At 34.3% G+C, this 17,562-nt stretch overlaps 1 protein-coding gene across 2 annotated transcripts in view; it reads right to left on the bottom strand.

Moving 5' to 3' along the window:
- Window positions 1-15,497, bottom strand: part of LOC124360178 (monocarboxylate transporter 10) — a 62,324-nt gene extending 46,827 nt beyond the window's left edge. Inside the window, exon 1 of one of the 2 annotated variants that reach the window (XM_046813561.1) lies at window positions 15,262-15,497. The gene's annotated coding sequence lies outside the window, so the exon portion shown is untranslated. The remainder of the gene's footprint in view (window positions 1-15,261) is intronic. The other variant, XM_046813560.1, reaches the window with a different exon arrangement.
- Window positions 15,498-17,562: the final 2,065 nt, after the last annotated feature.

Raw genomic sequence — 17,562 nt, 5'->3', positions numbered from 1 at the left:
GACACTTCTCTTTCATATACTATTAGGTACAATAAAACTTAGTAAGCTAAATGAGATTACTCGTTACGAAAAGATTTCACAATTTTTATAAATTATTATTCACACCAATTACATAATTCGTTATTCGTTCCGAGCGTTGTTCTGTTAGTGATGACGAAATATCCACGATAGTTATGTAAATTAAAGAGGTACCAAAGAAGGATAAACTAGTAAATGTAAATTTAAAAACAACTATCTGAAAATACATTAATTATTTTGGATTTTGAAAAAATCCTTACTGTTGCGATCAGGGCCAAAATTTACTCTACTGGGACTTCTGAAATCTTTTTATGACTTTATGTTCCAATATCGTTACGCTCTCCCTCCCCAACATGAAACACCCACAGTTAAACACTTTTTATACGTATATTTAACAATGTAGGAGTACGCCACACCAAGTGTCGTGCAACAGGCTTCACTAAGTTGCATACAACATTTCAAGCCTATACCTAGTTACATTCTCGAGATGTCCTGCGGCAGATAGACAGACAGACATCATACAGAAAAGAACGTTTATATCCTCCCGGCTGGCAAAAAAGAAAATAGTATCAACCTAATAAGTGGTTGTCTTAACTCGACGCTCAGCCAAATAGCATAGTCGGACATATAACTTATTCTTGTCCATGCAGAAAGAAGTTGCACGCAAAATTTGCAAAGCCTGCAGATGTTCTTTATTTAGATATCATGCCACATGATACATTGACATTTTTGTTCATTGAGTTTTATAGCAGTGTGTAAATAATAAAGAGTTCCGAAAAGTAGGTTCCACCGGTGCCCATACAGCCTTTTCCCCACAGCCTATTTTTATTTTCATTATTTTACTACATAAGCATCATTTCATAAATGTAATGTTTAAATTATTGTGTTCATTCTTTAGTTATCGGTATGGTTTAACTCTATGCTTACAAAATTCTTAAAATATATACAGTTTATTGTAGTTTATGTTGTACTCTTTCTGGGAAAATAACTATATTTTTATTTTCATTTGAGAGAGGGTACTACACCGCCAGAATGCGCTGAAATCAGATCTTGTCACCAACTTTTAACATTGACATGCACTGTATTATTTTCATTTTTTTTTGTATGAATAATCTATATATGATAGGTCACATGTTAAAATAAAACATGCATGAACTCAACTTTATACAAATGTATTTTTCCTAAATCTTCTTGTTGCCGTCACAGTTATTCATAGTAATTATTGTTTGTAAACGATGTAAAAACCATTATCTTTCATTAACTGAAAATAGCCGACACATTTCCACTGTGATTGTCTATTTTTGAACATGTAGAATGTTTACGAACTTTCCGGTAACAATTTTGGGAATTTGTTCTTCGGGACAAGGTAACAAAAATGTAATATAAATTACAACAATTATTGTTCTTGCAGTCTCAATTAATTCAAGAAATAAATTGTTATTGTTTACGACAGCAAAACTTATATATACATTATTGACTGACCGATTTTTATATCTAGGTATAAAACTGTTTGTATTTAAATGTAGCAACTTGTATTGTTCCTTAAAAACTAGTATAATGTAAATCGTTTTTAAGTTACTAAGCTTTAAAATAATTAATCATCAGGTATCTTGAAACGTGATATGATAATAAAATATTAATTTTTCTTTTGAATTAAGACGGCAAGAAAAATAATTGTAACAAATTTCAGTTTTATGAAAAATAAAAGTGTAATTTGAGTTATTTAATCTTTACTTATTTCTGAAATAACAAATAAAATATAATAAAATACACACAGACAGACACTAAGCATTCCTAACCCATGATAACAAACAAACAAATTCTAAAAATATTACTGGAGAGATCGTAAACACCTGTATATTTTCAAATAAAAACACATTATTGTCGTAGCCTACTAGAAAACAACATTTCCACAGAAAGCTAAATACGATGAACCGAATGATCTGCTGACTTTTTTGTTATCTTAGGCCAAGAAGCTTAGAAATTGCACCTATTCCTATAAGGAGATTTGCACTGTTCCGGTAGCTGCCGACCTTACTAACTACTACAATGGATTTCTTCTAAATTTCATGGGGGCGACACAGGTGGGTACAATAATGAAACAAATAGACTACCGTGTGTTGAGTATTAGTCAGTGTAGGTCAGATGTGGTTATCGGTATATTGATTCCTCTCTCCCTAGCGTGCCAGAGTTGTCCTCGCTACTCTCACATAATTACTTAATGTTTAGTCATGCTAATATACGATAAGTATGACGAAGAGTATTCAGAGAGTAGGCCAATAGGTCGATTTCAAATAGAGAAAAAGATCAACAACATTTCATCAACACACAACTGAAACATTTAACAGGATAATGGTTATACAAGAGGATAATGATAAATCTCTTCCAATTGTTCACAGTATTACATATACAAGTAAATCAAGTCCTTATTACTCACAGTCTCGATTCTGATTGTATTTGTGTCTTTTATCTATCACATGATCAAATTTCCAGGGACCGACACTAGCTATTTCGCAACCCCGTGCAAAACAACCCCCCCCCTTCTAACCTAACAATCATTTGCGAGATAAAGTTTAATGGCTACATATATTTGTAAGGCATCATAAAGGAAGTCATAAAGTATAATCAATCTGAAAATATCAGCTAGGCCACATTTAACTTATGTAATGGTTTATCCTCTCAGTTTAGACAACACGTACTTTTTTTGTTCAACAATGGATTATATGAAGGTTACAGACATTTGTCACGGTCATGTGTGACACAACATAGACAGGGCGTTTCGAAAACTAGTATCTGCTCTCTTCTTCAGGCGTAACTTTTTTAATAGAAGATGGTCGGCGTAGAAAATATTTTATATTGCAAATTAATTTTTTTAAATAATTAAAACATAATTTTACATATTATGTCATTATCATTTCTGTATACCTCCTCGTTCGTTAGCGCTATATATTTTGCCAGTATTGAGCAACATTTTTGAAAAGCTTTTTCTCATAAGAATGCTTAAATTTTTGGACAAATATAGTCAGCTCTCAAATGAAACAATTTGGATTCAGAAAGGGCAAATCGACGACAGATACAGTACTGAGTCTTGTCGATATGATTGTAGAGGGAATAGAATGTAGGAACCACACAATGAGTGTGTTCTTAGACTTGTCCAAAGCATTCGACTGCGTTGATCATAGCATACTGCTCGACAGACATGGCATCAGAGGCGTGCCCCTTAAATGGCTTAGGTCATTTCTAAGTCATAGATTCCAAGTTGACCAAATATCAAATCAATCGTCAAAACCAATAGAACTGAGTTACGGTGTTCCCCAGGGATCCATTCTCAGTCCTGTGCTTTTCTTGCTTTATGTCAACGACATAGGATCATCACTTCTGCATGAAGGACTAGTGCAGTATGCTGATGATACGACTCTCTGTTTTAGTGCAATATCAAGTGAAGTGTTGGAACAACAGGCGTTTGTTCACATCAATAACTTTTTACAATACTTCCAAAGCCTCAATCTCACAACAAACACCTCAAAATCCAACGTTTTAGATTTTGCTTTGCGCGATGTAGGCAACCATTGTGGACCTGCCGTCTTGTTAGCTGATTCCACACTGGAAGAAGTCCTCTCTTCAAAATTCCTAGGAATACACCTTGATCGAGGGTTGACTTGGAATGAGCACATCAATCATGTTTGCGCAAACATTTCTTCAGGCATTTATGTCTTGAGATCCTTAGCAAAATACTGCCCAAGCCAGGTACTGATAACGGCGTATTATGGCTTAATTTACCCCCATTTGTCCTATGGAGTGGTCCTGTGGGAAGCGTGGGCAAGCTCTCAGTTTCAGAGAGCATTCAAACTCCAGAAAAAGCTATTCGAATAATTGCAAACATAAAATTCAGAGAGTCGTGCAGGCAAGCTTTTAAGGAATTGCAGCTGTTAACTTTACCGTGTGTCTGTACATTTTGGAAACCACTTTGTTTTGTATGTATAAGTGTGCCTTAACCAGAGGTCGGGACATACATACGCATGAGACACGAGGTAGAGAACTACTACGAACTGCAAGCCACAGAACAGTGGTTTTTGAACACCTGCCTGTGAGGGTTAATTTTATTAACAGACTGCCAAATTCAATAACAAATTCCCTATCGCCCAAGGCGTTCAAAATGTGCCTTAAACACCTTTTGGTGTCATAAGCATTTTATAATGCAGGGGAATTTTTAGCATTTAACTGGGAGACCGCCCAATTACACGACTGTTTCTGCTGTTTAAAGTGGGATATACGAGGCACGTGCAGAAAGTAAGTGTACCGGTACTCTCACAGATGTATGGAATACTTGTTCGACATATTGGCATCACTGCCGCGTAGCCTGAATCCTCCCCTTCAAAACGAGACCAATCCGAAATTAGTGTGTTGAAAACTCTTGACGCAGTAGCATCTCTCGCGAAAAATTTCGATCATATTCCCAGCCAAATGCGAAATTCGCGCCGTCATTCGCTACCTCGTTGTGAAGGTAAAAGCTCCGGTTGAAATTTGAGGTGAAAACTGTTTAGACTGCCTCTTAGTTTCAGGCGTGTAGTGGGTAACCCAAGTATCGTCTCCAGTAACAATAGAGTTGAGAAAATGATCGTCTTTGAGTTCGTAGCGTTCCAAAAACTCTAGAGCTTTGCACTCGATTCAACTTGTGCTGTTCTGTCAATTGTTTTGGGACCCACCTCATAGACAATTTCCGATATGCGAGAGTTTCAGTGATTGTTTCGTGTATCAGGGATCTGGAGATTTGCGGAAACATCACAGAAAGTTCATCTAACGTCAACTGCGATCGTCACGGACCGCATTCACGATATTTTACACAAGTTCATCAGTCACAATTAAAGGTCTTCCGCTCCTCTGATCTTCATGTACGGAGTATGCCCATTTTTAAACTCGTGACACCACGTGTACACGTTCGTACGATTCATAGCTCCATTACCGTAAACAGTTTTCACCTCATTATACATTTCAACCGGATCTTTTCCCTTCACAACGAGGTAGCGAATGACGGAGTGAATTTCGCATTTGGCGGGAGCTATGATCGACATTTTTCGCGAGAGATGCTACTGCGTCAAGAGTTTTCAACATACTAACCTCGGATTGGTCTCGTTTTGAAGGGAAGGATTCAGGCTACGCGGCAGTGATGCAAACATGTCGAAAAAGTATTCCCTACAGCTGTGAGAGTACCAGTACACTTACTTTCTGGACGTGCCTCGTATATTGGCGAAGGATGAAAGGTGCGGTGCATAAGAAGTGTAAAATTGTATGTGTGAATGAGAATTTTGTGGTATGGATGTAAGAAATTTTAGATTAAAATTTGTGACGTTTACTATACAATGTAATATTGCCGCTGCAATAAAACTGATTTGATTTGAGTTGAGTTGATGTGCACACTAATAATAATAATAACAATAATTTATTATTATATTTGTTGACGGTTAATACTTGTATTCCAACAGTATTGTTTGAGTAATTAAACATTCTAAATTTCTATTATGATAAATAATAAAATTGATTTACGGATATATTTCTACTATACACACAGCCATTTTGTATAACATAAAGACAATGAGTAAGCACTCCCGATCAAGGCGGTCCTGAAAATCTCACATTGAATGAACCAGTAATAAATAATGTTACTGTTTATGTAGCCTAGCAATTGTTATTTTGTTAGTAATTTTGTCGTATTTGTATAAAGCGGCAAAATATATTTTTTACTTAATGTTTTTACTTTTCTCAAATGTCGAAAAATCCTCCAAATTCTGTTATTCAATTACTAATTTGGCTACAAAGCGGAAGTAATGAACATAGCAAGAGAATTCATTAGCAAGAGTCGTCGCTGGGGATTCGGCTTCTTTTTTATCCATTACTCCAAAATTACAAAAATAATATCGGCTGAAATGTTAAAATGTCTACAATGGCAGCTGCGGAAACAATGATGATGAAAGAACGAGTAACTTGAAACGGATGGTCGTGGACGTACACGAAAGCGACGCTGATGTTGCGCCACGGCCTTATTTAGGCGGCAGAGTTAACATCTATGGCGGGTGACATGATTGAGGTGGCAGCGGCCAAACACTGGAACGGCCACCTCGAACAATAATCTGCACTGACAACCAGTTAACCGACTTTTCTATTCCAAAAGAGAAGTTTCCGTTCCGTTTTCCTCATTCCACGTGTTTATGCGCCCGACAACCCGTCGAGCAGACAAATGAACCAAGTCTGAAGTTGTGACTGTGGCATTAGATTATTGCAACTTATTGTCTAGAAGAGAATAAAACACATTTATATTAATAACAAGGTAACAGTACGCCAAACCACGTGTCGCATTACAGACTTCGCTAAGGTGGCATGCAAAAATTCAAATCTGTATAACTCCTCTAGATGTTCTACGGACAGATAGACATACATGAAATTATACAGAAAAAAATGTTTACACCCTCCCGACTGGCAAAAGAGAAAATGTGTTAGCCTAATGAGTGATAAGCATAAATGGCGTTCAGTCTAATTCCAGGGTTGGATATGCACCACCATAAAACTCATTCTTGTCCCTGAACTTTCATGCAAAATTCAAAACATATGTAAACTTCTTCGAGATATCTTGCCATGTATTAAATTCATATGTTTGTTAGAATTTATAGCAATGTACAAACAAAGTTCCGGTAAGCTACACCGTCGTAATAATGTAATGAAGTCAAATATTGTCACCGACTTTTAACATTGATTCTATTATATTTTGTTTTTATTCTATGAATAAATGTCACTTATTAAAATCTCATAAGATTGTATTCAGTTTGTTAACACATTTATTTATTCAGCTATTTTCTCGTTTCCGTCATGGCTACCCATAAGACCAGTGTAGAAGTATTCGCTGATGCACAGCCAAATCCCATGGAGTGACATGCACCATCATCGACCTCAGTGTTCCTCGTATATCAATAAAACTTCAAGCAAAATTTAAAGTCTACTGGTAAATTTGTTTTCAAAATATTGTGCAGCTAGACATAAATTAAATTTTACAGCAACACGAGAAACAGAATTCGCTAACGCTTAGCCAAATAGATTTGCATAGATAGAAATGCAATTTGATATTAAACCTGGAGTATAAATGTTCAAATTAATATAGTCTAGTAATTCTTATCCTGTAAAAAAGAAAACGTGGGTTAAAAATACGAGACAAAAGAACCATAGAAATCGGTTTTATGGCAATAATGTTTTACCATGCGAAGTTAGGGCTAAGAAGCCCTCTCTAACACAAACTGGGGACCAACGGCTTAAAGGCGACTTCCGAACCACCACCAATGGCCGGGCAGGCGGGCACCTATGGTATATGGTATCTCTATGGTATGGAGGATATTATGTTATTGAGGGCAATTGTAGGGGAAATATTCCTCATTGAAATTATACTAAATTGCTAAAAACACAAATGAAATTCAATTGAATTATAGGTAAAGGTAAAGTAGTGTATCTATAATTTGAATTTGAGGGACGATGCTGTTCGATATCTTATTTTTTAATATTATCTATTGGATGTACAGAATGTTCGGACAATTTGGACTGATACTGGAAAGATAATGATATGAATGAGACCAAATAGTGTTTCTTCTATTTTATAAGTTTTATTATAGCCTCTTTAAGCATCATTTCACCCTGTAAGCAGGTTTATCTAACGCCTGAAATACCGTGTTTACGTTTCCTACTGAAACGTGTATTGGACACTACTATCCCTAAAGTATTCTCTTTAAGGGATAGTAGTGTCCAACTACTATCTGGAAACTTCCAAATCTGGTTTCTGTAGGTATAATAGAAATTCCCAAACCTACACACGTCCAAAATATATTAATAAAGCAATAAAATACACAGCACTAAATAGATTTTGAGTTGAATCGTCACAACAGAAAATAAACGTTTCGAGAATTGGTTATTTACCCTCCTCCTCAGATGTAAAGTCAAACATATTAATCATATAAAGGCACTAAACAACTCAAAGATAGATGATGAACTCGTCAAAGTCAAAGTTGACAATTAAACATCCAATTAACATATATACCTGAAACCCTATACCTGACACCAGTGGCGTACCCATAATTTTAATTTGGGGGTCAAAACCTATCAACTCATATTTAATAGGAAGTCATGGGAAAGGGGTGGTTATGGCAGCCTTGTAGTTATTCTATTATATATTGAAGATACAGAATATTTGAAAAATATGGACCAAAACTTAGAGAAGTCGATAGATCCAGAAACCACAGAAAACCTTTGTGCTGTGTGTGAATAAATTATTTTGATTCTGAAACAAAATAGCTTTTGTACCATTATAAAGGGTGAGGCAGACCACCTGTCCGCCAAGTATAGCGACTGAACCGAGAAACCTGCCTTTTCCGTTTTAACTAAAACCTCCATATTTCGACCCCAAATAATTAGAAGAAAATAACACCCAAAAATGTCGCGGGGGAGAGGAGGGAGGAGTAATTGTCGAATGATTTCAAATGCAAAGGTAAGTGGAGCCGTACCTCATTTTAAATGTTTTTAATATACTAGTCACTAAAAAGTGTTAATTTATTTCGTTTCTTGTATACAAAATGACAAAGTTGTACTGTTTCAGAGTTCATTTTTTACAGTTACATCGTTCAAAACTTTAGCAAATCTAAATTTTTTATCCAAGGTCACCAAAGAAGTCTCTTTTTTTTTAAATATGTCACAGTTGTTAATTTTCAACACATTTCCAATTTTGAAAAATTGTTCAAATTTATGATATGTAAAACTTTTTATACAAAAATGTGTGTCACACATTCTGTAACTTATAACGACAGCAAAAGACCGAAATGAATTTATATATCTTTGTCAACTACTTAATACCGTGCTAGAAGGTGCGTAGGCCCTACCTACTTACTATGTTGTAATGGATTGTAACCATATATATTAAATGTAACCCTCGAAATAAATCTAAATTACAAGTACGTATCAAGAATCAACGCACGCAACCATCCAAGCGATGAAAGTAACTAATAAAAATTATCACCCCAAAATCAATTTATCAAGTGTTCTATATTTATATTTAAAACAAAAAGTCGTAAAATATACAATTTGATTTAGTGTTACAGTTTTAATCATAATTAAATCCTTTTCAGATAATTGTATTATTTTTCTTATGCGTTTCGGGGTCCCTAAATACACCCCTGCCTGACACGACATAACTCAGGATGCACCACTGAAACTCGATGCACGAACAGCAGGTAAGTCGAGACGTGCGTCTCAATCGCGCCGTGCCAAACACCGCCAACCGAACCGACCTCGTGGGGTTAAGTCATGCGAATCCTTCAAACGGGGCTAATACAAACGAAGTTCACAATTTTAAGTGTACGCAATTCTGATTTCATTCACCATACAAATAAAAATGGATACAATTAACAAATATGTCAAAAAGTTTTATCCGTGTCATCGTCTGTAATCGAGCTTTTGTCATACGTTTACAAGACTGTCTTGGTCGATTGATTCGATGGCGGTTGTAATCCATTGTTGGAGATCACCTATTATTTCTGGTAAACGTGGTATACACCTTCCACACAAATTCCAACAATAAAAAATCACAGAGAGTGATATCAGGGGATCGAGGCGGCCATTGTCAAGAGTCCGCCGCCATCAGCACCGGAACGAGCGACCCATCTGTCTTGCAGACGAAGATACAATTTAGATTGTTGACATTCCCAAACAGCTGATAATAAACTTTATAAAGTTTTCTTCGCAGTGATGCCAACTTTAATTTTCTTGAGGCGTACAAAGTGTCGATTATTAAAATCGAGAACATCATTTGTACTAATCCTGTATTTAATTTATTAGTTAAGCTGAAAATGTTTAAAATTTGATTGAACATTATTTAAATTAACATTATTGATAAATAAATACCCTTATCCCTTATCACACGATTTTTAGAAAATGTCGAGGATTTGGAGGTGCACTGAATACGTCGACTAGGTCGATCTTATTATCATCATGTTTGCACTGCGATGGTCTTTTGGGGTGACTGGTGGCTAATTACCACTTATATCAGGCAATCGGGTCGGCAGTTGGGACAACATATCATGTGTTGATAAGGTAGCTGGCCGAACTGTGGATCACCGACCGGTTCTTCGGACTGATAACATGAGTTCGGAACCGAGCGGAACTGTGGAGTCGCGATTGAGTGATGGGCTGTGGCGTACCATTCCGGAGGCAAGGATACCGCAATTCTTACCGTAATTTGTTGCATATTTGATATTAGCGTTATTATGGAATAATGTAATTAGTAGGAAAATGGTAGGTGCAAAAAAATTGTGAGGGGTGAATTGGTTTTCTAAATTAAAATATGTAGAAACTGGTTTTAGCATGATTGGGAAATCAGCGTGGTGTTGTATAGGCATGTGTGTGATCTTATTTTGTCCGGTTTAATTTAATAAAGGGTTTTTAATGTTTTAGCTCTTTTCTTTAGTATATTAATTAATTATCAAAGCTGTGCAGGAGAATGGGTGTAATTAAGGGTTCTGGTCGCTCCACGACCTTATCGTGTACGGGAACGTGCCTAGCCCTGCACGATGTCTTTATCGCTTCTACCTTACACACCCACAATCATTAAAATAAAATACCAGATCACCACAATTGGTAGCAGGCGAAAAATACAAATTTAATAAAACCAAATTATTTTATAACCGTTATAAAAACTGCTGTCAACAATATTCATATTATTTTATTTTCACATCTCAAAACCATTTTATAAACCATATTTAATAGAACGGAAAACAACTCTATTAACAATATACAACCTTTTTTTAATTGAGTATCTATTACTGAACAAATTATCAATTTGAATATTTTTATTACCTACAGATTATTTTTTATCGCGAAAAGTTAATGAGTTTGCCCTCAAACTGTCGTGTTATTATCGGCAGTTTATCACAGTTATTTTTAAACAATTATATCTCCTGCCAATAATTGAATTCTTTAGCTATACTTACGATGGTTATTTATCTCATTACTTTCATTATAATACGAAAATCGATACAATTAGTTTTTGACATGGCTGACACCACGGCCGAAAATGGGGAATTGGCGTACATTACAAAATAATTTTGTTTACATTTTTATTTAAAAACCTTTTATTTTGTATTATAACCGTATAAAATATTAAATATGAACAATTTATTTTGGAAATATTCGGCAATACTTCCAGTTTAATAGCCCTGTATATATAACTGTAAGTGTAGCCCTGTATATAACTAATATAACTTTTTTGTCAAGTGGCATTTTTTCAAAATTAATTTAAATTTAGTTTCTATAGCTATTGGCGTATAAATGATATAGACATTAGAAGTAATGTCTTAAAAAATACTGAGTTGTGATATTTGAAAAAAAATTGCATAAAACTAAACAAATACAACAGTGTTGATCTATTTTTATTTCAAGTATTCAAAAAATAAGACATAAAAAATGCAAAAAAATTAACAAAAATACTTTAAATTACATAATACTTTTAACCTGGAATGCTCACATCCACAATTTATTTATTTTGCATATCCACCCTATTATTATTTTATTTATACAAGCTTAGTGAAAATTAACTAAGATATAATTAATCTTTTTGCAATAGTAATTATCTACTTGTTACAATATACATTGAATAATAGATGGCTGGTTTTGTAATTTGACTTATTAATTAGTAACATATTTGCTGCATTAGCACTCAATAATGTGTCGTTTATTCAAGTAATACAAAATTATTAGCCGTGCTTAAAGAATCATTATTGTTGATTACTATAACGGTAGTACGATTTAAAATTAATATGAGTAATTTCATAAATAAACGTGGAGGTATCTTTTAGTAACAGTTATTTCACTTAACAGTATTTTCTCTGCCAGCTATTCTGTTGATTAAAAGCTTTCATTACAGCTCTCATCGAGGTATGTTTGATCCTAGCAATGAGGCTAATTTGAACAATATCTAAGGTTCTTTTTTATTAAAAATTGTAACTTTTATTCATTCACTATAACTTTTAAGACACTAGCTAAGTGAGTTGATTTTACATTTTGGTTCCAGGATAGGGAGTGGATAGGTAAGGTTTGATAAAACGGTACAATATTGTTGAATTCCAAGTAAGGTTGCTTTGTATTCACTCTTCCACTTATATCTGCAATTCAGATTGTTAGAGCCACAACACTACACTCACAGTAAGTACAAATTACATATTAATTACCTTAGAATAGTTATAATATTAATAAAGCTTAATGTACGTTACTGATAGTGTGATAATAAATTTGCTAGAAATAAGTCTGCTCTCTCTTCTACCCTTCAACTGGGTTTTCTATCTTCTCATTTCGTTATCGGAAATTGGCCCTATTGTTTGGCTTTGGCTGGATTTATACAACGTCCTTTGGGTTTACATAATTTATTTATTGAGCACATTTAAAATTTTGGTTTTTTTTATATTATTATGGGAAAATCTCAAACATGAAACCCCTGAAAATATTGAAGTAAAAGTAACGTCTGATAGTTATTTAAAGTATTGCGTTATTTAATTGAAACCTGTTTAATTATAACATATTTAATTACAATGCTATTAAATTGTTATTTATATACCTAGTCCCATAAACCTTAAATATTTCAGCTAGCTGAAAAGAAATATACTTGCCTAATATAGTTATTACGGTTATTTTCATGTTTGGCATAGTTTTAAGAATCAATAGTTGGATCAAACAAAACAATGACTATTTTTTTACCTTGTTATCAGAAATTTGTCTTTAACTAAAAATAATAGATTGTAGACTCCATATAGATCAAGCAAATTAATGAATTTTCTACCTTTTTTAAAGCCATACGCCTCGCACTACCAAAATGTAAATGAATAATTCTCACATAATTCAATTAATGGGACTAGCCTGACGTTATTTCTTTTATTTAAGCAATTTTGAAAGTTCTCAATTAAAGGTTGAAACAAATGTTAGTTTTTCAGCAGTTAAGAAGTGTGATTTTAAAACTAAGATCAAATCTAAACGACCTTTTTTAAATCCTGATTACCACTTATTCCTGCTGATAGGCACATATGATACTCTTAACGCCATGCCCGCTGACATTTTAAAATAACAATTTGTAGCTCTTTTAAAATGTATTCCACAACTATGTCCTAATTAAAAAGTTCTAATTTTTCAGCTTACGATTCAGCTCGTACTCAATGGTGCTTAGACATGGCAAAAGAATTAAATGCCTATAACCAGTTTTATCTTCACTGATCGGCTATAAATGTTATAGAGATAAATGTTAGAGAGATAATGTAATTTATAATCGTTATCCCATACGAAATCTGCAAAATAGTTCCCATAACCGCAGTCAATCAGAGTAATTGGCCCAACATATACCTCCTTTTCAACATGTGTATGCCATGGCTAGTAATCAACTTCGCCATAAATTCTCAGGAAATCAATCTCAACGTGGTTATTTAAACCACCAAAGAGGGTTCTATTGGGCGCAAACTCCCCTCTTTTAACTTTAACCAACCGTTTGGATAAAATTAAGCCATTAGTGAAGATACCTTTCACCAAGTCGGCGCAAGCTCCTTCTTTCCCACGAATTCAGTTTTGATATATCCCCAGTGATAAAATTTGTTTTAACGACACATGTGTCAGACATATCGGCTTCTGGACAAAATATTATATTTAATTTAAAGACTACATTACACTTTAAATTAATTTCAATCTTGTCATGGAATTTTATTTTTCTGGTGGCTACAGAAATTCCAATGCCAATTACTGTAGGCTGTGACTTTTTATCTAAAATCAGTGATCATTAATATGGCAAATCAAACATTAACATTCCCATATGGCACTCCTTCGGTTATGAATCTCAATCAGCTGAATTACCAAGTTCAACAAAATGTCCCATAAAGAAAACCACTCATCAGGTCAAACAGACAAACTATTAAGACTGGTAAATGAATTTTCAGAAACAATTACCACTAAATTAGGTCGTATAAATTTAGTTGAATATAAAATAAAAAATAAATTTGGATGCAATCGTTATAAAAACAACACAGCCCTATCAGTTGGACCCTATCAGTTCGCTCTACTAAGAATGGAGGCAATCATAGAACATGTTGATCATTTATTAACCAACAGGGTGATCAGACCATCTAAGTCTCTCTATGCATCTCCAGCATTTTTAGTACCAAAGAAAGGTGGAAAAACGTGCATGGTTGTTAATTGTAGACAGCTTAACTCATTAATAAATCTTGGGCAACTCCCATGTCAACCATAGAGTCTGCTTTTCAACATTTAGGGCAAGCAACATTCATTAGCTTGGTGGACTTGAATCAGGCATATTTACAGGTCCCTTGTCATTAAGACTCAAAGAAATACAGAGTTTATTCTACCTTTGGGACAATTTGAGTACAATTTTCTGCCTTTAGCCTTGCAACCAGTTCTCAAGTCCTCACATGTTTCATTGATCAAATTTTTGGAGATATCAAATACAAATATGTGTTCCAAGATTTTGATGATTTGTGCATATACACAAATGTAACTTTTGATAAGCACTTGTGCTACCTCCGAGAAGTAATAAGTCGGCTAAAGCAAGTGGGATTAACAATCCGGAGAAAATTACCCTGGCAGCAAATAACATCCAGTTTTTAGGCTACACATTTGCCAATCATATTGTGATTATTCACACAGGTAGATGCAAGCCAAGTTCCTTGCTCCTAAAAACTTGAAACAACTAAGTAGATTCCTGGCAATGATTGGGAGGTGGAGGACAAGTCCCGTTCTTCCTCCCTTGTCAGAGTGCCTCTGGCCTGTACATATTTTTGCACAAAAAAGTTATAATAATTTGCTACTAAGTAACAAAGTTATGACACTTTTTAATCATCATATGTTCATTACTAAAAATATCTGTAATTTTGGACAAAACTTTAAAATACTCTCGGCACTTTTTACTGGAATTTAAAAAAATGTTCATACTACAATGGTAAAAAAGATACAGAAATAGTTTTTTTGTCTTTCATGACTATTTATAATATTGTTTTTCTCCACTATGTAGTTCCTGACCTATCCTCATGTCCTTCAGAGTTCATTGCTTAACAATTCAATCAAACATCTTTCTGAAGAATTAGGCCTATAATAAAGTTTGGAATCAGCTAGTAAATCAATTTAACACTAATTGTAAATAAAAACATACATAATCAAGCTAGGTCTACTTACCAATACATTTGAATGTCGCTGGAAACGATTTATATTTAACCTAAAAAAACTTTTAAAAACATGCAATACACACCAATATTTTCAAAATAAATGCCCGTAACAATAACGTTCGTTATTTTACTTTTTATCTATTTATAAACGAAGTAAGTTAATTTATTGTGGTAAATTAATGGTACTACTCATTTGCAGACAAACAGAAAACATAACCTAATACAATAACAAACAGTAAGCCATGAGGACAAGGCAGACGCCAAGAAGTATTAATAAAATCTGTAACGCAGTCAGCTGACGGTTAGGAGTGGACTTTTTTTATCCATGTAACCCTTATAACGTTCTAAGTAAGTGCTTTTGTGATGGTGATCATTAATACGGTGGATAAAGATATAATCTCCGATTTTGCAGAAAAGATTTTTCATCTACATGAGGGATTTTGTGGCAAAGGTTTTGTTCAGTAAAGTTAGTTCTGTTCTTAAAAGCATAGAACAAAATCTTTACAAAATCGCTACTTTACAAAATCTTTTGTTCAGAATTTTAATTTATTTAGACCTTATAGTAATTACCTCATTTCTATAAATTGAATTTAGAATATTGAGTATTTTTACTATTTGGTACTCAGTATAACATGTGTTTTCTGCAATATAATTTATGATCACTATTTCCTCCTAGATAGCGCACAACCACGATGTTTCAAAGAGCAAAAGATTTTATCATTGGATGCAATATCTTCTCATTGACTAATAGGCTACATAATGTGATTGTATACGGCCAGATCTGTTCCATTCCCGAGACTAATAAATATTCATTTTCGAAGATTTTTTGTTGTATGTTTGTAATTTTAAACTGGATCGGGTTTAACTGTAAAATGGGTGACTATTTTGTTAGGTTGCAAAGATGTCTTAATAAAACAGGGATTTTTTTGTCTGGACCCCTTTGATGATAAGCTGAGACGCTTAGCACTTAAGCACCAGAGCCAGCAAGAAAATGTTCTAATAAATAATAGTTACTGAACCAAGATAACTATAACATTCAAAGATTGGTAAAAGAGAAGCAACTACTTGGTTAGCCAATAGTTTTTAGTGCTAATTAGTTCAGAAACACAGTAGTTGCAATAGTTTAACACCAAGTACGAATTTATCAATTGATGAATGAGTCTCCTCAGTCTGGATCGGTTTAGTTCTTGACATTGATAAACGGACGTTGATGTCCATCACTGGTTATAGTTAATCATAATGTAATTGCACACGTGAGCAACGTCAGTCAGTAGACACGTATGCTGCCTAAGCGTCTGTCATAATGCAACCAGGCAATACAGGTATGTTCAGTTTAAATGATATACTTGATAGACGTTACAGGTTACAATTTTATTACTGCCTTTATTTACACGGACGTGACTGTCAACCGTTTCACTTTAGCAAGCCATCCCTTTACGGCTATTTCAGTAGTCTTCTGGCATATTCAGTCTTAGTACTTTATGAAGGTTGAGTTATTTATTTCAGTGGTGCAGTTAAAACCCTTGATTGTGGTATGATATGTAGGAATATATCACGACAGAAACAACAAATATGATGCGTCGGATAAAGTTTGTTATCATATATTCAAAGATTGACGGGACCTTCAAATGTAACCGAGATATGCACACTCACACAAATATAAGAACTCGAAAAAAGTTAATTTGAGTTCGATAGACATGAGCAAATATTTAAATTTGATATTTCATTCCTTTACTAATTTCCTGCAGACAAATATTCTATTAGACACACCTCTCGTGAAGCTTGGTGGTACTAAGTTCCCTCATTGGTTCAATAATAACCTGAAGAGAACTATTATTAAAATCAAACAAATATGGGGAGTCCTTATCTGATCATTATTACTTTGTGTTAACTCGTTTAAGGGCTAATTGAAAGCACTGCTAAAGAATGCATATTGGCATACTCAAACAATGTAAAAGTGATATTTCATCCAATCCAACGGTTTTTGGAACTATATCTGAAAACTTATGATGAAATTACGCTTAATTTATCGTTGGAAGATCACACGGGACCATCCCGTCAGATCAACAAATATATGTGTGATTTTTTTGCAAACTTTTTCTCCTTCATATTTGGAAATCTATCATGCTCATTTTATTATAAGTATCAACCAGGATACGGCACCCTAACGTCCTGTCATTTTTGCGGTTAAGGACATTTTCACTTGTTTGAGCCAGCTGGATGTGACCAAGGGTTGTGGGCTGGACTTAGTACAGAGGTACTGATGCATTATAATGAAGAACTGGCTCCTATACTGCAATGCCTCTTTAAC

The sequence above is a fragment of the Homalodisca vitripennis genome, chromosome 4, assembly GCF_021130785.1.
Source record: "Homalodisca vitripennis isolate AUS2020 chromosome 4, UT_GWSS_2.1, whole genome shotgun sequence".
Classification (NCBI taxonomy): domain Eukaryota; kingdom Metazoa; phylum Arthropoda; class Insecta; order Hemiptera; family Cicadellidae; genus Homalodisca; species Homalodisca vitripennis.
This window is presented reverse-complemented; position numbering and strand designations above follow the sequence as displayed.